Here is a 26,639-nt window from a genome sequence, read left to right as displayed (position 1 = left end):
GCTACAGCTGTATCCTCTACTAACATTGCCCCAACTTCAGCAGGAGGAACGACCATGTCAGTCTAGAGAGTTAAGCGCAGTGCTGATACAGACATGGGACGGGTGAACCTATATCTCACTGATACTGTGTATCTAACAACATGTGGTACAAGCACATGACCAAAGTAGGTAAAGAAACCACTGGGGAGAGCTGCTAGGTCTGCCCACTAATCCCTTATGCCGTGAGTGCCTCCAAAATGTTTATAGCAACTGAAATACCATCAGCGAAAGCACAATGCCTTATGTATGTATGCATGGTTACAACCCGAGAAAGATTCCAAGGGAAAACAGCAACATTGAGGGTATGCAGTCTTTATATCTAACATTTTATGAAGAATGATTTTATATTGAATATTTTATAATAGAACATTTTATGAAGAATGCATTTAGGGGGTGGGGTAAAGGGTTAAATCTTGTGGGAAAAGGGTTGGGGTGGGGTTTAGGGGTGGGAAATGGGGGTTTGGGGGATGTATTCGTTAGAAGCACATTCTTCATAAAATGTTTCATTATAAAGACATGTAACCAGCACTCAGATGGATGTCCAATGCAACATTTCTCTATGAACACAGTTATATAAAGACTCTTGACATGATGAACAATTACTGGCAACTAGACCAGGCCATACAATACATAACTGACGGCCCACGGAAAAAATAGACAAAAACAAAAACACTGAAGGATTTACCCTGCCCAAAGAGGGGGATCAAGGAAATAGGAGAACCAGGATGTTGGGAAAGACCACGAATGCTCCTGTATGGCCAGGTATACACAGTGGAAGGATGGAAGGATGGAAGGAGGGAGTGGTAGGTAGCAAGGCACACACCCTTGTACAAGCACCAGTAAACACATGACAAGGAGAAAATGACAAGTGCCCGAAGGAATGGGATGCGAGCACCAAGTTACTGACCTAGGTGGACAATGCAGCTGGACTAATGCCCATAATACCACTGAAGAAACAAGCATTATGTTTCCAGATTGATGGTGCAGTGAAAGTTTGAAAACACAGAGTGCAGGTACACAGAAAAGCATCCAGCAATGAAGGTTGGCACGGCAGTATTAATGGATCACTATTGGGCACGCAGATCCAAGGCATACGAGAAGCTGCCACCCTACTGGGGAGGAGTTTGCTCGCTGGTACACATCAATATGCCAGCACTGGTGGTGCCACAAAAGGACATCAAGATGGATGACTTCCCTAAAATGGATGATAGCAAAAGAAAGAAGGGATCAGTGGAAGTATGATATGATATGAAATTTATAGAGCGCCAATACACAAGTGTTTCAAGGCATGAAGTGAACGAAAAGGGAAGAAAGAAGAGGTCAGTAGAAGTGAGTAGAGTGAAAATAGACAGCTATTCCTCATCAGAATCATCACTGGACAATTGACGATGTGCCACCTGAACACCGGCTGTTCAGTAGGACAGAATTGTTTTTCGCGTCAGTAGTTCCAGCTGTACAAATATACATAAATGCAAAATTGTTGCAGATAACAAAGTGGGAGCTGATGCAGACAATAAACTCTACAGTAAATGGCTTCAACGCAATAAAAGAAGAGCTCTGAGCAGTAAGGTTGATAGCTCTCCAGAAAAGATATGTTATGGGCCTTCTCACAGCAATAGAAGGAGGAGTTTGCGCTAAGATCGGGAGTTCCGGTTGCACGTTCGTGCCCGCAAATCACAGAGAGAAGGACAGAAGCAGTAACAAGATTATTGAAAATGCCCACCAAAATGGTGGAGGATGCCAAAGGAACAGGAAAAGACCATAGAATGATACTCAAATTATTCGGCAGACACGCTCTCTGAGTTTTTCTTCACCTTGTGCTTGCGTACTCGCAACACTAAGGTAAGACCTGTGCTATCAGCCCGCACAACCTTTTCAAATTAGTGCATTACTGCCCACGCTGACTTTAATATGATTTGAAAACCATACATTATCTGTATGTGGAAAAGATTTCAACCTTTATAAGGACCAACGCCTCTATCCAGGTAACCTTTTGTACTATTTCAGTGTTACCAACTGGTCAAGTGATCTAGTCCAATGTAGGCATCCCTAATTTCCACCTCAGTTAATTTCAGGTATGTAAAAAGGCTTCTTAGCCAGGTAACCTCTACCTTTCAATTGTCAATGAGATACATTTTCTTTATTTCACGATTTACAAAGGAATGTTCTAATATGTTGTTATTGCTTGGTTTTGTCTCTATCGCCTCATGATTTGAATCTAATGTGGTATGTACGCATTTATTATTATTACTTTCTCATCATTTATTTATGTTTGACTTGCTTTTTATTTGATTTAAACTATTAGCTGCAATACTTTTTTACGTTATACTTAGTGTCCAAGCCCTGAAGTCTGAAATGCATTGGCATATAATGTTGGGACACTTGACATCTGGATGCATATGGCCTTTTCATGCAATTAGATCATTGAAAACTCTTCGAACTCCATTTTTTGAAACCTTATGAACATCTTATGAGAATATGAATCTCATAGGCAACTTTTTCATAAGAGCACAGGGTGAGCATACCTCAAACTAGAATTTCTTCTAGTTCTTTTTTCTGGAAGAGCTGCATTACACAATGTCGCAAAACTACTGAGAAAACGATAGGGATGAAAGTGCTAGTGGATATAACCGGTGGCGAAGAAAAGGACAAGATAGTGCAAGAAAGAAATAACCTGAGAGCAAAAATAAAGAGTGCCCACTGTTCCCGACTGAGATAACATTCGACAATCCCTTTGACAACAAATAGATACTGGGCGAAATGGGTATGGTGCAACCAAGAAGGGGACTGCAGTTATATGACCTGGAGTTTCGATGACCATGCAAATTACTACAGACATCTAGGAGGAGTAAGGAAGATATGGCTACCAAAAGCAACTGCGGTGAAGTATGGTGGTTTGGTCGACAAGTTGACCAGAGGCGGGACTTAAGAAAGTGTCCCTGGAAATCCCCTCCTCACCCCCAGGAATATGACAACCCAAGAGTTAAAAACACACAAAGCAACTCACTATTCGGACAGCTTCCAGGAGGGCCAGTGACACCCACATATGCAGACAGATACCCTCTTAGACAACCATTCAAACCTTATCCAGTGAATGTGTTTTTGGACACAGCTGCCTCAACACTGGTTATGGACCCAGATGCCTTGATAGATGACATTGACTAATGGCAAGAAATCAGTGTGCAATGTCATTAGTAACACCACGACATAGCAACGTTAATCGCGAAGTAAACGCGCAGCCATGCACAAAGTTACACGAACATACACGTGCACACACGAAGAACATGCTTACACAGTTCTGTAGATAGAGGACAGATACATATATATATATATACTGTCAAAAGCTTTTATTATTTTTCTCATTAGCCAAGTGCAGAAACGCTGAATGCAAGTCAAATGAACAGATGAAGAGCAAGCTTGCAGCCGCTTATCGTATCTAACCCTATGGGACTACAGGATCATGTAGTCCCATAGGGTTAGTTACGATAAGCGACAAGGATGTCTGGAAGGACCAAATACAACTGGTTGTACTAACAGTTACTTTGGGAACACATAGTCATTCTCATCACTTTGCAAAAGTACACAGAGTGCTGAGAACAGAGCTGGGTCCCAGGCTATCTGCTCCAGTCATTCATGGAACAGAAATCCAGGCGTGGATGGCAGAGGGCAAGGGCCAATGGTAATCCTGCCAACCCTGCAACAATGTAATAGATCGTTTTTTGGGGAAGGGGCAGGCCAGCCAACTGACATGCAAGGAAATAACACAAGATCTACAGGTGCAGTCCATAAGTGATACCACCCCAATCACCCAACTAGACAGACTCTTAGGTTTTATGGGCAGGGCCCATGTTATGACGTCGAAATGAAACAAAATGGCCCGACACAGCCTCGGGAGCAGTGATTCTGGGAATTTTCAAATGTCCTGTATGATCCTTCTCTGTTTGTGTAATAAACAACATTTCTAACTTGCCCGGGGATGAGTCCTCCGTTTGTATACTGGGGAGGGTTATTGGGCCCTGGAAGCTGAGATGGTGAGCTTGTGGTAACCCCAGTCTTCTGGCATACCTAAGCCAACAAGGGGTTCTCCAGGGTATTGCAGTCACTATTCACACCAGGTGCCCCTTCCTCCTCCTGGTGTGCAGGACATTCACAACCGTCATCCTTTCAATCCTCTGGTGAAAGAACTTTCCATAGAGGACACAGTCGAGGCAGAGGACAAGCCTCTAGAGGCTCAGCCACGGTACCCAGTCATTTTACCAAAAATAAAACTGAGTGGCAAGTTTCACCGAAAGCCAAAATACAAAAGAAATATGAAATATATATATGGTAGTGGGGTAAGGGGTTAAAATGAGTGGAAATGAAGTTAAAAGGGTAGAAAAACAAGGGAGTGTATGGGGGAACCCCCCAAATAAAAAAAGAAGAATTTGTAATATTTTCTGTATTTTGGAAACTCTGAAATTTACCACTCTGATTTTACCTTTTACCTGTGGTAAAATCACATATAATCCTCAGCCACTCCCTCCAAACAATGACAAAGACAGTTTTGCAAAGGTAGCGGGCGCCCGTCTCTCGAAAGAACAGACTTGATAACCTGTTCAGTGGTTATTAACCACTTGAGAGTTCGCAGCCACTGCTTTTACTCACTGTGCCTTTCACAGATGGGAAATATCCATTTGCATATCAGTCTTTGTCCTGCCCAGGGGCAGTCCAGCACCGAAATGCAATGGCAATTCCAACCTGAACGAGAGTACCACCACCAACCCCATACACGTGTTTCACTCTTGTTGGGGATCATCAGTGAGGTGAAGCTGATGCCTTTCTAAGCACAGTGAGAGGGAGACCACGTCTGGTTGCCCCCAGGAGACCTAGGGTTACCAATCCCAGGTTCCTTGAAAAATAGTTTTGCAAAGGTAGCGGGCGCCCCTCTCTCGAAAGAACAGACTTGATAACCTGTTCAGTGGTTATTAACCACTTGAGAGTTCGCAGCCACTGCTTTTACTCACTGTGCCTTTCACAGATGGGAAATATCCATTTGCATATCAGTCTTTGTCCTGCCCAGGAGCAGTCCAGCACCGAAATGCAATGGCAATTCCAACCTGAACGAGAGTACCACCAGCAACCCCATACACGTGTTTCACCCTTGTTGGGGATCATCAGTGAGGTGAAGCTGATGCCTCTCTAAGCACAGTGAGAGGGAGACAAAGACATACAGGCTCCATCCCATGTCTCCCGAGTAGGGGGGTGCATTCCACATTACATCCACGCATGGGAGGGAATCACTACAGACAAGTAGGTGCTGTCTACTGTAGCAGAGAGATGTGAGGTCCCAGCCTTTTGTCCTGCAGGAAATGAAGATGGCCTCACTAACCCAACCCCAACCGTCCGGCCAGAAGAGAATAGAAAGAATACTCACTACTGATAAGATGGCCTGGGGAGAAAGGGGAAATGGATAACAAAACAATCATATCCTGTTGCTTCTCACTGGCTCTCCTCTTTGCTTAAGTTAACTTAGGACATTGCTCTCCTGACGGCGATCTACAAGCAAACACACCACAGATTAATTTTGCAGCGAATACTCTCTGACTTTTTTTACTCCCACTGTACTACACTCCCTTATTTTACCTGGTTGCCTTCCTTGACTGTGGAAGGCTGTTGGACTGTGCTTTTCAGGAAGTAATTCTAAAATTCTGTTGATCCTAAACGCTTTTGTCTTTTCTCTCACTCTTTGTAATGTTGTCTTACTTGCAGTCTTTTCTTTAACCTTTTGCTGGGTTTCTTTCTTATCTGTCTATATATTTTATCACTGAAATCTTTTTTAACTTGTTTCCTGTGTCTCCTTGCATAAAAAACTACATTGACTCCTTTTTTCTGTTTACTTAGCTTTTCAACTATTTCTACATGTTTGTCAGTTTTTCTTGCATTGTGTTCGCTAATAATTGTCTTTTAACTATGTACAGTGAATTAACCTCTTCAGGTTCTCTTGCGCTCTTCAGTGATGCGCTGCAACCACGCACACCACAGAGCTTCCATTCTTGTTCTCAGCACACTGTTCACAAGTTGCTAGATTCAGGTTAAAGGCGCTGGGCCCCACAACACTCCTCTGAAAAGAATGGTTCTTTTCTGCGCTGCAGGCGAGCGCACAACACTGGTTTTGCCTGAGCGGTGCTTTGCTCTTAAATGGGCTAGCTTGTGATGGGTAACCAGGCTACCAATCCCTCCTCCGGATTATGTGACGCTTACACAAATTCCTCCTCCAGATGACGCGATGCTTGCTCACGCCGCAAGGTCCTTTCCTCTAACCCAAGCTGCTCGCGGTGGACTCTCTGTCAATGAACGGAGCTAAGTAAACAGTTTTACCTTTCTTAGTTGCCTGAATTATGATTCAGCTTCAGCTCATGCTTCCAATTTATTTTCTACGTAGCAGTTCAAGTTTTTAAATAACATTATATTCCTTTCCTTCAAAAAGGTATGCAGTTTGAGTATTTACAGCTATATCAAAAAGGAGCACTTTCAGGGGTATCCGGTAATATTATCCCCACCAAAAATATCGCTGTACATATGGTCGTCGGGAACGGCCGTAGGCGATATTTTTGGTGGGGATAATTTATGGGGTAAATGGATGGGGGGTTGCGGGGGTGTCCCCCGCTCCCTTTTAAAATATATGGGGGTTGCAGGGGTGTCCCTCGCAGGTTCCATGGGGTAATATCGCCGCAAAAATATGGCTAAATGTTTGTATTGCGATATTTTTGCGGCAATATTATCACATGTAACCCTTTCAGGGTGGGGAGCACATTCTCGCCACCAAACAGTACATGGCAGTGTCAAAGAAGCATATCAACCATCTATAATTACAGGCAGCGTTCAAAGCCCTACAAGCCTTCCAACATCAGCTTTTGGAGGAAAACAGTTCTAGTCCTCACAGACAGCACAAGAGCCATATTTTACGTGAACAAACAGGGCGGAACACACTCACCATGTCTGTCCAGAGTAGCTCAAAGGATTTGGAATCGGTCTCTAATCAAAGACATTTTCCTCCTATCACAACATGTGCCAGGGGAACAGAGTGTCTAGCAGATGTGTTAACCAGAAACATACAACTTCCCACAGAACACGAATGTGAGTTACACTCAGACATTCTACACAATGAGCCTCATCACGAGTATGTGGAATCTCGGTGCAATTTCCGCTTAGCGGAATTAGCATTGCCGCTCGGCCGTGCAGCGGTATTAGCACTGAATCATAACCTGGCGTGAACGTGGGCCCCAATCTGTCGGTAATGCTAATACCGCATGGCGGAAACTGCACCAAAAGAAGGCATACCCCTGAAATATCGGCGCTAATAGCGCTACCGCTGGCGTCCCCGGCGCTATTAGTCATTGGAAATTGCATCATCTCCGGAACGGGAAGCATGGCAGCAGCCATCTTTAAAAACTCAATCCAAACAGAATAACCCACTTCCTGCAGCCATCTGGACCTGAAAGACAACAAACATGTCTCCGGAGAGGACCCGAGGCAAGGTGCCTGAGAATCGCCTGCGCAAACCAAAATTCAGTGAGGGAGAAATGGTGGCCTCACTGATGAGGTTATGGCCCACATAAACAAACTGTATGGCAGCAGGCAGAGAAAGACATCTGGCCAGCGCAGGACTGCCATCTGGCATGCCATCAGTCAGAAGGTGACGGCAGTGTCCAGCATGCCTCGTGATGCAGAGGACTGCAGAAAGTGGTGGAACGACCTCAGGGTCAGGGTGTAGGGACTCTAGGAGTCCCTGGCAACTGGAGGTGGAACCGTCGATCCACTGGTCCTGACGGCATTGGAAGAAAAGCGCAGCACCGTCCTCGATATGGAGGGCATTGAGGGAGTTGGAGGTGAGGAGGCAGGTGCCAGCATCCTGGAGGCAGGAGGTGAGTCTTCCCCCCACTTTCACACAGAGCAAATAACCATGCACAAATGTCAGCCTAGCACATGACGCTATAGTGGACAGGGACACATGTCAGCAGACCCAGAACCTGGGTGGGCTAATCAGGGTGAAGTGACTGGGTGCCACATCAGCCACCCTCCACAGCAGCCAGGGGGCAGGGCACCAAGTGCACGCTTGAGCATCACAGCAGCGTGAAGGGGTGGCAGGTGACCAATCCAAGTGCCATGCAGACCACACACCTGCTGGTGCACCCTGTGCCAGTGGGATTGTGGTGCCTGAGTAACCACAACCCTGTGCAACAGTCACAACAACATGTTGCGGGCCCAGTTGGCCTGCTCCATGTTCGTATGGCAGACAAGCCCCATGGAAGTGCCAGTACCCCTACACTGACATGGGTAAAGCTAGTCAATCACTGAACATCACTCTGCAACACTGCAGGCTGCCCAGCAGCACCCCATAGAACCATGGCAGTGCCATAGACGAAGCCACCACACCCTCTCTCACAAAGAGATGGGGGGCATGAAGGACCAGAGCATGCATGCTATACATCAGCTGCCCCAGCATGGACACCCTGCCCACACACAGGCCAACTGCCACTTGGCCATGTGTCACGCACATGGCTGCAACCATCCTCACAATGCTATGCCCACCTGCAATGTCCCCTGACCAACCATGCCAATCTGCCCAAATGTGTGGGGTGACACTTTGTACCATAGCAAATTTATCTTGGATGCCAACACACGTGAGTGATTGATACCTGACAACATTTCCTATGTCCCCTACAGACACTCACACATCACCAGAAGCATCAGAGGAGGACAAGAGTGCAGGCCCATCGGGAAGTGGTGACTCCAGGCCGCCAAGGCCAGCCACCACCACCCCACAAAGGCACACAAAAGCCATGCCTAGGCGCATGGACCACTGAAACACTGGACCAAGCAAGGCCAAGCTTGCAGGTGGTACTGCAAGCCCTGTGCCAACACCTCAAGCCACCAGGAGCACCTCCAAGCCCACTGCACCCACTCCCACTGCTGCAGTGTCAGACACAGAGGCCACACAATCTGGCAGGGCCACCATTGAGACACAGGGCGACATATGCCCAGTCGCACAGTCTGATGAAAGGCCACAAACCCCAGAGAGTCCTCACCACTGCCAGTGTGCCCAGACACATGACCCGGATGTGGACACGCCTACCTTTGGCTCACCGACCTACAGCCCTGAGCCACTGCACAGCCCCTATTCCACCCACCACACACCACCAAGCCAAGCCATCCAACAGAGGATGGATGAAATTGAGAGGGCTGCAAAGGGAGATGGAGGCCATTGACCGCACCCATTCAGAACACCTTCAGGCAATCTGCCAACTGCCTGCAAGGGGCTACCCGCAGGTTCATGCGCGCAATGTGCAGGAACCGGGCTGCCTGTGTATGGGCAGCAAATCAGGGAGATGACAGGTGTGTCAGCCCTTGCAGAGGCCATCCGTCAGAGCACCGAAGTCACACAGCAGCACATCCGGTGGCCAGGGTCAATACCCTCAAGTTCCACAACACCCACTGAGGGGTCGCAGTCAAGCACACCCAGGTGCCGATCTGAGCACCAATTAAGTCCTAGATCACTAGGGTCTGGCATAGGGAAAGAAGCCACAGAAGTGACATTGAGACACATTTTGCCCTGAGTAGCCATTCTGGGGTTCTGTTGGGAGGGGGGGTAGTGTGCTGGGGAGTTGGTGGTGGGAGGGCGGAGTGGGGAACATGTGCTTGAGAGTTGGTGGTGGGATAGGGTTCGGGGGATAGTGTGCTGGGGAGTTGGTGGTGGTAGGGGGGATAGTGTGCTGGGGAGTTGGTGGTGGGAGGGGCAGGGGAGGGGGATAGTTAGTGCACATTATTTCACTAAAACTGTTGAACTTCAGCAATGCGAGGACATTTCTGATTGTGTCATTGTCGTGTTAATCAATAGAAGTGGGTGTCACACAGTGGTGCATGACTTGTGCCATGTGAATGTGTCAAAAGAAATTGTCTATCAGTCCCTGGTGAGCCAGTCTTTCATCCCTCACGTCATCTCTGGCAATGCATGCAGTTTCCTCTGCCACAGGCACTGCATCCTCATCCTCTGGGGGTGGCATGTCCAAGTCAGGCAATAGGGTAACATTTCTCTGTAGGTAGATATTGTGCAGCATGGCACACACAAGCACAATTATACCCAAATTCTCAGGGGCGTACATCAGGGCTCCACCAGTACGCTCAATGCAGTGGAAACGTGACTTCAGGAGGCCGAAGGTACACTTGATGCACACACAGGTCCTGCTGCGAGCGTGGTTGAAGGTAATATCCTGCAGTGTTTTAGGATCAAGCACAGGGGTTATTAGCCAAGGCAGCTGCGGGTATCTGGAGTCACCTGCATGGGGGGAGGCACAGCCATTAGTCAGTTTAATGTGTGGGGGTGGCCTTTGACAGTATCAGGGCAATGGACATCAGGTGCATGCATATGGGGCTTCATTCCATGGCATGTGCCTGTACAATGTCTACGCATGCTGTGTCACACGTATCATGCATTGTTTTTACTTTACATGCACCCTGTTCCCTTGCAGCAGATGATATGTAATGTGTCTGTCTGTGACATGTGAAGCTGACATGTTGGCTGTCTTGTGGCAGTGTATTGCTCTCATGCATGTGGCATGCTGGATTTCCTATTGGCCCTCCCTATCCTTCTGGTGCCAGCGGGTGAGCATTATGGGCTGGGTGTACATGGGTACATGGCTGTGGTACTGGCAGGGTTGATGTTGTGTGATGAGATGTGGCAATTTGTTTGCATTTCTTTGGATTATGCATGTTGCATTATGGTACCTGTAGTCATGTGAATGTTTGGAGTTGCTACTGTTTGTGATTATCAGATTCCCCGTCCAGGTATGTCCAGCATGTGCATGCTCCCTGGGCTGTACTGTGAGGTTGGTGTTGGAGGTGGGCAGGTACGAATTTTGCATTTGCTTGTCATGCCATGCTACGTGTGGTTATTCACACCCCCACCACCCAGATTTGGTCAGGTGCTTCACAGCACATGCTTGCAGACAGTTTTACTCACCCACTATCCACATCCGTTGTCCTCTGTGCCTCTCCATGTATCTTGGCAGTGTGCTGTTCCGTAGGACCATGGAATCATGAGTGGAACCAGGTAGCGGGCACATCAGTGGGTGTTGTACAGGTTGGGGTCGCAGGTCACCTGCAGATTCAGGGAGTGGTAGTGCTTCCAGTTACAGTACACTGCTTCGTGGGCCTGGGGGGCCATCAATGCAAAATGGGTACAGTCCAGGGCTGCAATCTCATTTGGCATTTGGGCAACGACATGTGCCTTCATGGCGTTGACCTGGCTTGGGGTGTGGGCAGTGAGATGTGGTGTTGCACATGCTGCAGGAGGATATCCAGCACCTGGGCCAACACTGCACAAAATGTGGGCTGTGCCATGCCTTGCATCATGGCCAAGGAGTGTTGGAATGTGCCAGTTCCTAAGAATTGTAAGATGGACGCTAGCTAAAGGGGCATAGGAGATGTATACAATCTGGTGGGGCACGGGAGACCCAAACGAACCACAAATATTTTTTTTTGGCATTCTGTACGCCTCACAAATACTTTATGTTAATCAACTTTACTAGCTTAATATGCCGTGTAATCTGTTTGCTTTGCTGTGTGAGGTTCGACTGCTGCAAGTAATCGAAAATCAGCTCTTGTTTTGCTTTCTTCAGGCACATGAGTTTCACTGTTTCACTTCAAAGTTCCTTTTTGAACTAAAGACATATGAAGCACAATGTTATGATGAGCACAGCATATTTATTTATGATGTTTTGGTACATGCACATTGCAGTTACTAGCTTTCCATCACCTGACACTTGCCTAACACTAAGAGTTCAAGTGCCAGGCTCTTGTTAACATCTCTGGCTCTCGAAACAAAGGGCCTGAAGCGTTTTACAATGGAGGAATCCCATTAAAAAACACTTTGTAAATCAGGCCCAAAAAATGCTGAACAATATAGGATGGTAGGTAACACATACTAGCTTATTTGAGAATCCCATGACCGTAGGGAGTAGGACTCCTGACATTGGCATATTTAACATCATGTTACTGACTGCACTGCAACCTGGTCAATTTGCACAATGCTCGGGATATAGCAACCGCTGGGGACATTAACAGATGGGTTCCTCCAAGCCACCATTACCAAAAAGAAAGGAACCTATGGGTGACGATCTAATATGCGGCCAAAAAAATAGTTTTTTATATTTGCATTTCCCACTGCGTCCTCTGCATGTATACCGCAAAAGAACCAAACATTACTCTGATGGGCTCCTACGCAAAAATGTTAACCCACTGCGACCCCTTACATCGCTCTGTGAATGGAAATTGATTAAAATGCCTGAGAAAAGAGCATTCGACCTATGTTTACCGGAATTTCCACGTCTCTTGTCAAATTAGTCTCAGTTAAAGCGCCTCAGTGAGGTGCGATTTTTAATTGAGTTGGGCTCTGCATCTTAAATACTTAACAAGGTTTTAAAATTATAATTCCAGAAAGAGAAAGAAGGAACACTGTGAGATGATTTACTGGTCACCTTATGCGCCAAACCGAGACTTCACCTTTCATGCGTGGAGTGATGTGTACACAATCTGACAACGACTGCCAGATAATTCATTTAAAAAAATGTATATTCATGTAGTGACTCATGTCAGCGAAGCACAATGGAATGATCACACACTAAAAAACACTTCTGTTGAACTGCGTTTTATAATTCCTACATTTTCAGGTAACAAAGGAAGAATATGCAAAGGTAGGATGTGAATTTCGTTTTTGTACAAAAATGCAGATGACGTTGACATTTTCTTGGGCAATGCTGCAGCCTGCAGAATCCGAAGAGTGGGGTTCTGAATATAAATGCACGCCCCCAGAAAACTATTCAAGAGTCCACACAGTAACGGTGTCCTAGCGCCTAAACAGCACTTTATAATCACAAGCACTAGAATTACTGCACCCGCATGTCAGACAGTATATAAAAATGTATACAGAAAGCACATTAATCTTGCAACTATTTGAGTGCTCTGATGCACCCCATTGTGACAAGTGGCAAAGGGGTTTAGAAAATGCTGGAGATGCCAAAGGGAGATTCCTCTTGGAACAGTGTCGCTTTTTGGGGACGGGGTGGTTTCTCAATTAAGAAACATTTCGGAGTCAATCGCTAGAAAGTTTGGCTGATAAAATGAACCCACCCGTGTCCCCAACACTCAACCGCTTCAGTTTTGGTCTAAAGTTTTACAAAGGAATGGGATTAGCTGCTAACATCTATATGCATATACACACAAGTCGTAACGACACCCTCCTAGAGATGGTTTGTTCTGTATGGGGCAATTGCAAAGCATGCAGTGCCGGAAGGATCCTGCTTGCAGCAAGGGCAGTCTCAGCACGATTTGAAGTCCCTTCCAGGGGAGATGCAGTCGACTACAGACTGCAAGCTAAAATGAAGTTGGACTGGAAGATGGAAAAACCTCACTGCCTAGCTTTCTTGAGGAAATACATGGAAAATGTAATCCCGAAAACCCACGTTAGGCATTTAGAAGTTAGCAGCAAGAAGAAATAATCTAGTCTGTCTTTAGCTTTTAAAAGTTATTATAGGCATGCACACACCAATGTTCCATCTGATTAGTCTCTGAAGTCAATTTGGGGGTTGCATGGGGGTACGAACGTTCTCCTTTTCAGCCACCGATAAACCGGGGGGCTGAGATTATAGCGAAATGGAGGTACTGTCCTTCGGACAGTGCTGTCTGTTTAAACCACCTAGTACCTCGCACACTCATGTAGCATATTATGTTTTTTCCCCCCACACTACTAATACCCTTTAGCTTGTCTCGGTCTCAGACTGTCTGAGTCTTGCTAAATCAGACAAACTTGACTCAAGAGAGTCATCAGCAACCACTGCTAGCCAGCAACCACTTGAATTTCGATTGCTGCAAATATAAGCCCAGCCTGACTGACTAAGCACAGAGCATGTGTCGCTACCTGCTTTTGCTCTCTGCCTCCTTGTTGAATGTCATAGATGACAGGTCAGTCAGCAGCAGACTGAGGACGCACCTGGGCTCCGCTGCAGTGCACTGCATAGGGCACGTGCAGTCTGTGTTCCCCGACCGGGGCGGTGCCCGAGTCAAATGAGCAGGTGCTGAAGTGCGTGCTGCGAGCAGAACTGGCGTCATTTACATGGTGGTAACTGTCTCCATCCAGGAACAGGCGCGGACTAGCCTATAGGGCAATAGGCCCATGGCCAAACCAAAAACACAAAACGCTGGTGGGGCCAGTATTTTTGGTCAAAGTGGGCCACATTTCTGGCCAATTTGTGCCAATTTGATGAGTTAATTCGCTCTGCAGTTAGTAGTTTTGACCAATGTTCCTGTATAAATATTCTTTAAAATGCACAATTTGCATCACATTGTATCCAACAAAAAAACCTTGGTTACTATTCAAACAGTGTCACAAAAGGAATGAATAGCCATTTGCAACTGTAGGACACTTTTTGCATTGTGCCCGAGACAATTTTATGTCCTAGTCCGACCCTGGCCAGGAATATGCAGAAGCAGTGATAATGCCCAAGTCACACCCCAGAGATTCTGGGGGGGATAAATGCCATTATATCCCCCTCCTTAAAATTGTGGGGGGAATTTGTCCCCTCTATCACCCCCTCATGTCCTACGCCCATGACTAGCTTCAGCACTGGGGGCACAGCTGTCCGGATGTTAATCCTGCTCCCTATGTCGTCCTGTATTGTAGTGGGTCTCCCTTTTGAGGCGGTAAAGGGTCACCAACTGACTATCAGTGAGGGTCCAGGGTGAGGGCCTGACCTTGGGGATCGGTGCACGCCTTCCTTGTGCTCTTCTCCTCCTCCCCCCTACCCCCTGTGCCCTGGGCTGGTTGTTCTGCATCTCTATTTCCAGGCGAAGCATGAGCAGCTGCATGTCCCAACTCGGAATGGCTAGTGGCAGCATGGTGTTGGAAACAGTGTTTGGGGAAGGGGTGTGCCTTATGTATCCCTTTTGAGTAGATTGGGATCACCTGTGGCCTAATTTCTGCCACCTGCATTCATTTACCTCCACCTGGAGGCTGGAGCTAATTGTGCCGTGTTTTTGGTGGTATTAGCACCGGTTTTCAGTGCTTATACCGCTGTACATGGACGTGTGATGTGGTGGTGATTGCGCTTCATGTTATCGGAGCAGATTCCGCCAGCTGAAATTGCGCCAGCGTTTTTACAGTCAGTGGAATTTACGTTTGCTCGTAATCCGGCGGAGTGGTATTGGCAGCGCTAATTCCGTTACCGCCACTTTTAGGGATTACCGCCCAACTTGTGATGAGGCCCAATGTCTTGAAAGACTGGGGGCACCTAAACATAGATCTCTTCACAACACAAGAGAAAGCAATATGCCACGATTATGCATCCAGTTTTCAACAGATAGAGTCCATGGGAAATGCACCATGGATCTGTTGGTCAGAGATATTTGAGTACGTTTTTCCCCCAACACCTCTACTCAACAAGATAATCCACAAGATGCACCAGGAACATCTCACAATGATCCTCATAGCTCCAATGTGTACACGTCAGACATGGTTATCAGACCTGCTCAAAATTTCTTTTTGCCCACCAGTCAAACTTCCAAACCCTTACAACATGTCGCAGCATCAGGGAACAATCCACCATCCACACCTTCAAACAGTGAACTTGGCTGCTTGGCTCCTGAGGTCATAGAATTTGGACACCTAAACTTCCCTCAAAGATATATGGACATCTTAAAGTAAGCACGTAAAGCAAACACAAGGCATTGTTATTTCAATAAATGGAAGCACTTTGTATTGATTGTGGTGCAAAACAACTAATGTCAACCCCATTGACTGTTTACCTTCTGATATAATACACTAACTGCTATACTTATCAGACTCAGGGTTATTGTTTAACTCCCTTAAAGTCCATCTAGCTGCACTCTCAGCATACACCACCTCACATAGCATGGTATCTTGGTGGAAGGTTCCCGTGGTTAAAGCTTTTATGGAGGGGTTCAAAAGACTATATCCCCCAGTTTCAACCCCACCCCTAGTTTGGGACTTAAATGTCATTCTTACAAAGCTTATGGGGCTCCTTTTTGAACCTATGCATAAAGCTAGTCTTAATCATCTCACCACTTTCTAATAGCAATCACTTCAATAAGGAGAGTGAGTGAACTGCATACTCTATTAGTTTAAAATCCATTTGTAGCCATTCATAAGGACAAGGTAGTGTTAAGAAAACTTTCACAACTTTCAGCGTTCTTTCAAAACCCACAGAACTCGACAGAGAGAACCCTCCGTACACTTTATGTCAGGAGAGCAGTGATGTACTATCTGGATGAAACAAAACCAATAAGACAGATCAATTCTTTGTCCCCTTAGCTGCTGGAAAAGAAGGGGATCCTGTCTCTAAGTCAGCTATTTCAAGATGGATTGTAAATTTGCATCCAACGTTGCTGTTCTGTCCAGGAAAACTTTACCATTAATTCCCAGAGCACACTCAACTCGAGGTACCGGTGCTACTCTAGCATTCCTTGCAAATGTGCCATTGGAGGCTATTTGTAAAGCAGTAACATGGAGTTCTATTCACACTTTCACGCAACATTAGTGTGTGGATACACATACAAGTAGTGATTCTGAGGAACAAGCAGTGTTAAGACATCTTTTTGCTGCTGCACACCTTCTAACAGCCCACCTCTTTCTCCAGGTACTGCTCGCTAGTCTATGCACAGCATGAGATTCTAAGCAGATCCACAAGCCTCAGATGACAAATATTAAATACCTGTTATCGTCTTTCTGATGCTTGTACATGCTTGGATTCACATGCACCCGTGCTCGCTTTGGCAGCACATATACTAAAATTGGAACGATACAGAGAAGATTAGCATGGGACCTGCGCAAGGATAAGACGCAAATTCGTGAAGCATTCCATATTTAAAAGAAAAAGAAAAAAGAAGAAAAAAAAGGAAAAAATATTCACATGCACCCACCCTTCCTCCCCTCTTTGGAGTTGAAGGTACATAGACATCTCACAACCTTTCTCTCCTTCCTGTACTCACATGCACACTTCATGCCCCCCCATGTCAGAAACAAAACTATCTGAGGACCTCAACACGTGAAAGACCATGGGTACAGTACACATCACACTAAGGATAGTATTACAGACACGACCTGTCGACGTCCCTTTTCGAATTCCGAAAACAAGTCATGCAATACTCTATGCCAACCATTAGATGTCGGCCTATGCAAAGCATGTGAATCCTAGCAGATACAAGGGTATCAGGTAATAATGTCCCCATATACAATATCGCCGTGAAAAGCCATTGGCAACTTTATATACAGTGACATTATGTATGAGAACGGGTTGCGAGGATGTCCCCTGCTCCCTTTGTAAAAAATAATCAGGTGTTGCGGGGGTGTCTCCTGCATGTTCAATGTAATAATGTCTCTGCAAAAAACTGCAACTTTTTTGTCAGGAGAAATTTTTGCAGGGACATTATTACATGGATCCGATACAAGCATCAGAAAGCCGATTACAGGTATGTAATATTTGTCCTATACTCTCCTCTTCTGGTACACCAGCAGGGTTTCTTGAGTGTATTGCACACAAATAGGGGAATTCACGAGACACCATATACACACAAATAGTTTAGCTTAAGCAGCTGCGTATCTAAATCTTAAAAACAAAAATATAAAGAGAGCTTTTTAATATTTAAAAAATGTAAAAAGTCCTTAAAAAATGTATGCAAAGTCCATATAGTTCACTGTCCAAAAACTATATATAAAATGCCTTACTTCGGAGACAGCCTGGCAAGGGCTGTCTCAAGGTCCTTGCTACTGCTCTTTCTTGATGTTTCTGTGTCTTGAGCTTTCTTGCGATGATTCTGCAAGCTGTTCTTGTTTATGGGGAGGCAGCAGTAGTGCGTGTTGGGGGCCCTCAAGTGTTTTATATGGCTGGGCTACTTATGCTAGGTGCAGCCCCGCAGGTAGCACCAGCGTGGGGGAAGGGGCCCACAACACTACTCATCCTGATCCACGTCTGCCAGGTGTGGCCCAGGGAGTTCATCACCTTGAGAAAATGTTTTAAATAATGGGTTAAAATAGTGCATTTTACAGTACACTTTGTGATAAATTAGGCAAAAAGCCACACAGTTTACAATCGTTTTTGTAGAGTAAGACATAAAAAGTATGTTAGATGCCAAGCCACCAACAGTGCATAGGAGCATTTTCAAACACATTTTCATAATGCCTTTGCCTGCTATATGCCAGTACTCTGCAAGTGTAAAAAGCACTTTCATATTGATTGTGCTCACACATGTCCATTCTGGTGCCCCTATATATGCCACTATTCCCACATAGGAAAATACTCATGTTTGCTTTGTCCATAATGCTGATAATGATACTATAACAAAGCATGTTCATGCTAGCTCTCCCAGTACATTCCAGTATCCCCACTATCCCCATGTAGGAACATACTCTTGTTGGCTTTGCCTTAATGCCAGTAAAAAATGTCATGCCACGGTAAAAAAAACAAAGCTTTGCAGGCAGCATGAATGCCCCACCCCAATGTAAGAATACTTAGGTTGCCTTTGGCCTTAACACCAATAATAAACTGCAATACCACAGAAAGAAAACATGCTCTTGCTGGCTAGCTGGTAAGATAGCTCAGCGGGCTGAGTGCATGCTTTTGTGATCTGAGTGTGATTCGCAGGTTCAAATCCTGGCAAGGCCAACTCTGCCTTTCATACTTCAAGGTGACCTCCCTGAACTCTTCCCTCATCTATGGACCTTGTACTAGTATGTTGCTTTTGCACCTTGTTACTTTTCTCTTACTCTGTGCTGTACTGTTTTCCCTGCTCACCAACTTGTACCACCACCATGATACTTATGGGTTTGTGCAATGTCAATAATTGCAATAAATAAATACAGCTCATTAAATCAGTGCAAACTTCGGCTCTGGGTGATACATTTTACGTAAATATGTACACCACTTTGGCGAAAACACTGTATAAATAGCATATCATCACACAAATCCCCCATATAAGAACACTTATGTTGCACGCATCATGTTATGTTCCCCCATGTAAGAATATGTATGTTGCCTTTGACCTTGACACCAGTAAAATAACAACCCAAGTCAAAATAAGGAAACATACCCTCCCCATGTAAGAACACTCATCATGTTGCCTTTGACCTTAATGCGAGTGCAACATTCCATGGCACAGTAAGACGCAGCTAGGCCAGCCCCACTATTGTAACGCTCACCTGATTCCCGCAGAGGCGCCGGTCTTGGCTGGGTGAATGCCGTATCTTCAAAGGTGATGTGTAACACACGGTTGGCTCTTTGGGCTGGACCTCTGTGCACTGTATGTCTGACTCGAAGAGTAAGATGTCTGCAGATAGAAAATATGGGATTAATGAACTGGGGTTATTGGGTGCCTCTCTCCTCTTCCCTTTCTCTTCTCCTGTAGAACCCCAAAGGTTAACGCCCTCACCTTAGGTAAGTGAACGCCGAGCTCTCCATCTGCCTCGGGGCAGGGTGCCGTAACCAGTTCCTTCACTGGATAAGGGTGCAGGCCTCTTGACCTCAGAGGACTGCTGTCCGTCGTTAACTGCACGAACGGTAAGTTCTGGGCGCTTCAAATGTCTTAAAAGTCTTTTGTAATGATATCTCTTGTTTTGCAGAGTTCCGGCGATGGCGGATGGCGGGCTGATGAGAGTTGAGGATCGAACCCGCGTGAGGAATAGAAGCGCCTGGAAGCACGTAGGTAAGCGCTTGTAGCCTGCTTCACGATGCGCACTAACTGTCCCTTTTATCTTGCAGGTACAAGTTCGGAGCTTTAGAGAAGCTGAAGGGTGCTGGAATACCCACTGGATTCGGCGTGGGAAGGAGTAATGGCACTTGAGTTGCCCAATGTCTTTAAACGCACCTTCTTTTGTCTTTCAAATGTGGGATGCAGCGCCGAAGGCCTCCGGAGCGTGCGAAGAGCTGGTAAGCTTTTGTCTTTCAGATGCCGGAATGCAGTGCGAAGACCTCCGGAACATGCGAAGAGTAGGAAAGCCTTTATCTTTCAGATGCCGGAATGCAGCGCGAGGCGTTGGTGACAGCCGATGGACCAGGTAAGAGATGCGCTGCCACTGAAGACCGTAGTGCTAACCTGTTCTTTCTTTGTCTTTACAGGTGCTGCTGAAGACTGGATTCCAGTATGGTAAGCCTTTGTTTCCTTAGGCCCAGGATCAGAAGCAGAAGACACGATGAGCGTTCTGCTGCAGAGAATGCAGAATAACACAAAGCAAGATTCATCCATCGGGTGTGGTTTAAATAGCCTCCTGTAGTGCTTAGGTGTCTCCTTCCACAGCCACGCCTAGGTTAGAAAAGAGTTCCTGCTTTCCAGAAGAGTTCCAGTGTTCTGAACCTAGGGAGTGGCTCCTTTCCCACCCAACAGGAAAAGTAGTCCCAAACAGAAGAGGATCCGGGGTTCAACTGGCAGGTAAGTAAGCAGCATGGTCTGCTGCAGGTAAGTCCACCCAAGCATTATGAGCCCGGCGCTTCCAGCGCTGGGACTGGGCATCTTTATGAGCCTGGTGCCACTGGCGCCACTGGCGCCAGGACAGGGTCCAAAAGGTCCCAATTGGGACTGGCTGGCACTCGGAACCGGGGTTATGGGTCTGCTTCCAAGGGAGTCGGGCAAGTCCTGATCTTTTGGAAGCAGAGATCATGACAGCACCCCCCCTCAAGGCCCCTCCCAAACCGGGCTTCTCCGGGGGTTTGGGCTTGTTAGGAAATGTTCGATGAAATCTTTTGATTAGACGAGGCGCGTGGACATATTCTGCAGGTTCCCAGGATCTTTCTTGGGGACCGTAGCCTTTCCAGTCAATCAGGTAAAATAGTTTAGATTTGGAGATCTTGGAATCCAGGATGCTTTTGACTTCAAACTCGAGTTCTCCATCAACTAGAATAGGTTTTGGAGATGTAGTTAGTCGGGTTTGAGGTTGCACGGGTTTTAATAGAGAGACGTGGAAGACCGGATGTATCTTCATGTGAGGGGGCAAGTCCAACTTGACCGCTACTGGATTTACTATGGTAGTGATGGAATAGGGACCAAGGTATCTTGGGTTGAATGTGCGTGGTCCTTTTAGAGGTAGATATTTGGTGGATAACCAGACTTGATCTCCTACTTGATATTGGGGGGCTTCCTTCCGATGTTGGTCTGCTCCTTTCTTGTATTGTTCTTTAGCCCTTTGAAGGTGAGAAACGGCTTCCTTAAAGGCTTGGGTGATTGTAGAATGCAGGTGGTCTACTGCTGGTATTCCAAGATCTTGGAGTGGATCCAACTCCGAGGTTCGAGGGTGACTACCGTATAAAAGAAAAAACGGGGTCTTCCCAGTTCCCGAGTGGACAGAGTTATTGTAGGCATATTCGGCTATCCAAAGGATATCTTTCCAAGTTTTTTCAGTTTGTTGTAGCATGCAGCGCAAATACTGTTCCAGAGTTTGATTGGTCCTCTCAGTTTGTCCGTCGGTTTGAGGGTGGTGGCTGGTCGAAAGTCTCACATCAATTTGAGCCGACCGACAGCAACTTCGCCAAAAATGAGAAATAAATTGACTACCTCGATCCGAAATTAGAACTGAAGGAAAACCGTGCAGTCGGACGATGTTTTAGAGAAATTCTCGGGCCAGAGTTGCTGCTGTTGGTAAGCCTTTGAGTGGAATGAAATGCGCCATCTTGGAGAATAGGTCCACGATTACTAGGATCGTATTGTATCCAGAGCATGGAGGTAGATCGGTGATGAAGTCCATAGAAAGCGTATGCCAAGGGTGAGGCGGGATGTCAATAGGGCGTAAGAGGCCGGCTGGTTTTTCCTTTTGACTCTTGTTTTGGGCGCATACTCCACAGGACATTATAAAGTCTCTGATATCTTTTTTCCAAGACGGCCACCAGAAGTAGCGCTTGATCTTTTCCGAGGTCTTGGTCATACCGGGATGTCCTTCCATTAAAGAATCGTGATAACAAGAGATTACCTTTTTCTGTAAATCTGTGCTGGGCAGGTATAACCGTTCTTGGAAATATAATAGGTTGTCCTTCACCGTAAAGTCCTTTCCCTGCAGATGCCAATTCTGCATGTCTGCTGGAGTTACCAGTAGCCTGGCTTTATCCTTAACTTCCTCTATGGATTGTGTGGCGATTACACCTAGAATTCTTTGTTCGGGAATGATAGGTACAGGTTTAGGATTGCTCAAATGTTCTTCCACTCCCATCCGAGAAAGGGCATCATCTTTACCGTTTTTTGTACCAGGTCGATAGGTAATTATGAAGTCAAACTCGGCAAAGAATAGTGCCCAACGGAGTTGCCTAGAGGATTGAGCTTTTGCGGTTTTCAAATATTGCAGGTTTCGGTGATCTGTAATCACAGTAACGGTGTGTCGGGCCCCCAGAAGATAATGCCGCCAAGCCTTAAAGGTGGACTTGATAGCTAGAAGTTCTTTATCAGTAATAGTGTAATTGATTTCAGGAGGCGAGAATTTGCGGGACCAAAATGCCACGGGATGCAACTGATTGGTTACTGGGTCCTTTTGTGATAGACCTGCCCCCATGGCAAGGCTCGAAGCATCAGTTTCAACGATGTAGAGGAGTTCTGGGCGAGGATGTTTTAAGATCGGTGCAGAGATAAATCTAGTCTTCAAATTCTGGAAAGCTTGTTCCGCCTCGGTAGACCATTCAAAACGTTTGTTTTTCTTTAACAAGGCAGTGATGGGCTGGACTATTCGAGAGAATTCGGGGATAAACCTGCTGTAAAAGTTAGCGAAGCCTAACATGCTTTGAACACCTTTTACGGAGGATGGCGATGGCCATTTGAGAATTGCATCGACCTTCTTTGAATCCATACGCACTCCGCTAGGTGATAATATGAATCCCAAGAATTCAACTTCAGTCACGTTGAAAACACATTTTTCCAACTTAGCGAAAAGTTTGTGTTGACGCAATCTCTCGAGGACCATTTTCACGTGTTTCCGATGTTCAGTTTCCGATGAAGAATAAACGAGAATGTCGTCAATGTAAACAACAACACACACATCTATGAGCTCTCTGAGGACATCGTTCATAAAATATTGAAAGGCGGCCGGGGCATTGCAAAGTCCGAAGGGCATGACCTGATATTCAAATAGCCCATACTTGGTGTGGAAGGCTGTCTTCCATTCATCGCCCTCTTTTACTCGTACCAAGTGGTAGGCTCCTCTAAGATCCAGCTTTGTATATATGCATGCTTTTCTGACTTGGTCCAGGAGTTCAGGGATCAAAGGTAACGGATATCTATTCTTAACGGTGATCTGGTTCAGGGCGCGATAATCTATACAAGTTCTAAGGTCCCCTTCTTTTTTTGGAACGAAGAACAAAGCTGAGGAAGCAGGGGACTTGGAAGGACGAATAAACCCATTCGCTAGGTATTGATCCAGGTATTGTCGGAGGTGAAGATTCTCAGGCTCGGTGAGGGCATAAATTCTACTACAAGGAGGAGTAGATCAGGTATCAGGTCTATCTGGCAGTCATAAGACCTATGAGGAGGTAGAGAGTTAGCCTGATCCTTCCGGAAAACATCTTGGAATTCTAGGTATTCAGGAGGTAACTGGGGAGCCTCCGAGGAAATTGCTGCCAGTGCAACACCAGGTCGAGGGTGACAAGTAGAGACACATTCTGGAAACTGAACCGTTCTTGCTCGCCAATCGATCTGAGGATTGTGCTTCTCTAACCAAGGAATTCCTAGAATAATCTGGAACTGAGGGGCCTTGATCACATCGAACACGATCTTCTCATGGTGTCCATCTTGACTTACTAGCGTCACTTCTTGGGTGGTATGCGTTACTGGTTCGGAGGCTATCTCCGTACCATCCACCGTAGTAATGACGTCCTTTACAGCCTTTGGACAAAGAGTCAGATTCATCCTCAAAACCATTTCATGATCCACATAATTGCCAATGGCACCGCTGTGGACGTAAGCTTCAATCGCATGTAATCGATCCGGATGTTCAGGGCTAATGAGGACCATAGGTATCACGAAATGCGAGGTCACGGAACTGGTTTTAACGCTCGGCAAGAGGACCTCTATTCTTGTCGGGCGAGGTCGTTTCCCTGCTCAGAGTGTGTGACCCTGGTAACTGCAGCTCCTACTGCCTTCTTGGCTGGTTTCACCGGACAGTCTCGAAGAAAGTGCCCCGAGTTTCCGCAATAGAGGCATAATTGCAGCTGTTTTCTCCTTTCCCGCTCCTTTTGTGTTAGTGGTCCTTTCAGGCCCCCTATTTGCATGGGTTCCCCAGAGTCTACTCCTTTGGTAGGAGTTGGTGGTTTGGAAAATACTCGAGCATCAAACTTGGAACGATCGGCCTTCCTGTTCTGCAGTCTGTGATCTATTTGAACGACTAAGTCTATATAGTCCGAACAATCTTGCGGGGGATTCACTACTTGGGCTAACACATCTTTGAGCTCTCCACGTAGACCTCTATAAAACAGCGTAATCCTTTTGTCCTCAGGCCATCGAGTTTCCACTATCAGTCTGTTGAAAGACGCAATATAAGCCAAAAGGTCTTGATTACCCTGTTGCAATGAAAGGAGCTCATTGTCCAAGGCCTGCCCCTGTGAATGTCTTGCAAACAGTTTTTCCATACTGAGCTGAAAATCTTGAAAATCATGGAGAACCGGATTATCTTGATTAACTAGAGGGATCGACCAGTCTGCCGCATTGCCACTAAGGTACGAAAGCACGAAAGCTACCTTAGCTTGATCAGTTGGAAAGGCTGCTGGCCGGCATAAGAAGTGCAACCGGCACTGATTAATGAATACTGCAAACCTCTTTGGGTCACCAGAAAATCGTTCGGGCGGAGCCAGAGGTACATTCCCAGGTAGGTTGATCTGCACTGGGTTCGTAGAGGATGTTGAAGGAAGATTTGCCCCTGATGCGGGTAACGGAGTTTGTCCGTCTTGTGACTGTAGCAATTGTCTAGCGAGATCGTCTGTTCGCTCCTTGGAAATAATCAGTTCCCTTCTTAGAGCATTTGTTTCCTGACGGGCTGCATGCACTTCTGCTCTTAGTTCCCCAAGTAACTGGGCTAGTTGGTCGGTATCCGAGGTTTCCATAGCGCCTGGGTGGGAGTTTTGCGGTAGGCTTTGTGTTCTGTAACGCTCACCTGATTCCCGCAGAGGCGCCGGTCTTGACTGGGTGAATGCCGTATCTTCAAAGGTGATGTGTAACACACGGTTGGCTCTTTGGGCTGGACCTCTGTGCACTGTATGTCTGACTCGAAGAGTAAGATGTCTGCAGATAGAAAATATGGGATTAATGAACTGGGGTTATTGGGTGCCTCTCTCCTCTTCCCTTTCTCTTCTCCTGTAGAACCCCAAAGGTTAACGCCCTCACCTTAGGTAAGTGAACGCCGAGCTCTCCATCTGCCTCGGGGCAGGGTGCTGTAACCAGTTCCTTCACTGGATAAGGGTGCAGGCCTCTTAACCTCAGAGGACTGCTGTCCGTCGTTAACTGCACGAACGGTAAGTTCTGGGCGCTTCAAATGTCTTAAAAGTCTTTTGTAATGATATCTCTTGTTTTGCAGAGTTCCGGCGATGGCGGATGGCGGGCTGATGAGAGTTGAGGATCGAACCCGCGTGAGGAATAGAAGCGCCTGGAAGCACGTAGGTAAGGGCTTGTAGCCTGCTTCACGATGCGCACTAACTGTCCCTTTTATCTTGCAGGTACAAGTTCGGAGCTTTAGAGAAGCTGAAGGGTGCTGGAATACCCACTGGATTCGGCGTGGGAAGGAGTAATGGCACGTGAGTAATAAAGTTGCCCAATGTCTTTAAACGCACCTTCTTTTGTCTTTCAGATGCGGGATGCAGCGCCGAAGGCCTCCGGAGCGTGCGAAGAGCTGGAAAGCTTTTGTCTTTCAGATGCCGGAATGCAGTGCGAAGACCTCCGGAACATGCGAAGAGTAGGTAAGCCTTTGTCTTTCAGATGCCGGAATGCAGCGCGAGGCGTTGGTGACAGCCGATGGACCAGGTAAGAGATGCGCTGCCACTGAAAACCGTAGTGCTAACCTGTTCTTTCTTTGTCTTTACAGGTGCTGCTGAAGACTGGATTCCAGGATGGTAAGCCTTTGTTTCCTTAGGCCCAGGATCAGAAGCAGAGGACACGATGAGCGTTCTGCTGCAGAGAATGCATAATAACACAAAGCAAGATTCATCCATTGGGTGTGGTTTAAATAGCCTCCTGTAGTGCTTAGGTCTCTCCTTCCACAGCCACGCCTAGGTAAGAAAAGAGTTCCTTCTTTCCAGAAGAGTTCCAGTGTTCTGAACCTAGGGAGTGGCTCCTTTCCCACCCAACAGGAAAAGTAGTCCCAAACAGAAGAGGATCCGGGGTTCAACTGGCAGGTAAGTAAGCAGCATGGTCTGCTGCAGGTATGTCCACCCAAGCATTATGAGCCCGGTGCTTCCAGCGCTGGGACTGGGCATCTTTATGAGCCTGGTGCCACTGGCGCCAGGACAGGGTCCAAAAGGTCCCAATTGGGACTGGCTGGCACTCGGAACCGGGGTTCTGGGTCTGCTTCCAAGGGAGTCGGGCAAGTCCTGATCTTT

General features: G+C 46.5%; 1 protein-coding gene and 1 non-coding gene across 4 annotated transcripts in view; both read left to right on the top strand.

Moving 5' to 3' along the window:
• Nucleotides 1-26,639, top strand: part of MYO5C (myosin VC) — a 1,282,854-nt gene that overhangs the window by 608,493 nt on the left and 647,722 nt on the right. The gene's annotated exons all lie outside the window — the stretch shown is intronic.
• On the top strand, nucleotides 16,852-16,958 carry LOC138505352 (U6 spliceosomal RNA). Its single transcript, XR_011280151.1, has one exon. It is a non-coding gene; the product is annotated as a U6 spliceosomal RNA (small nuclear RNA).

Source organism: Ambystoma mexicanum, chromosome 11 (genome assembly GCF_040938575.1).
Source record: "Ambystoma mexicanum isolate Mex_15411 chromosome 11, UKY_AmexF1_1, whole genome shotgun sequence".
Lineage (NCBI taxonomy): Eukaryota > Metazoa > Chordata > Amphibia > Caudata > Ambystomatidae > Ambystoma > Ambystoma mexicanum.
Note: the sequence above shows the minus strand (reverse complement) of the source record. Positions and strands in the feature narration are given on the sequence as shown.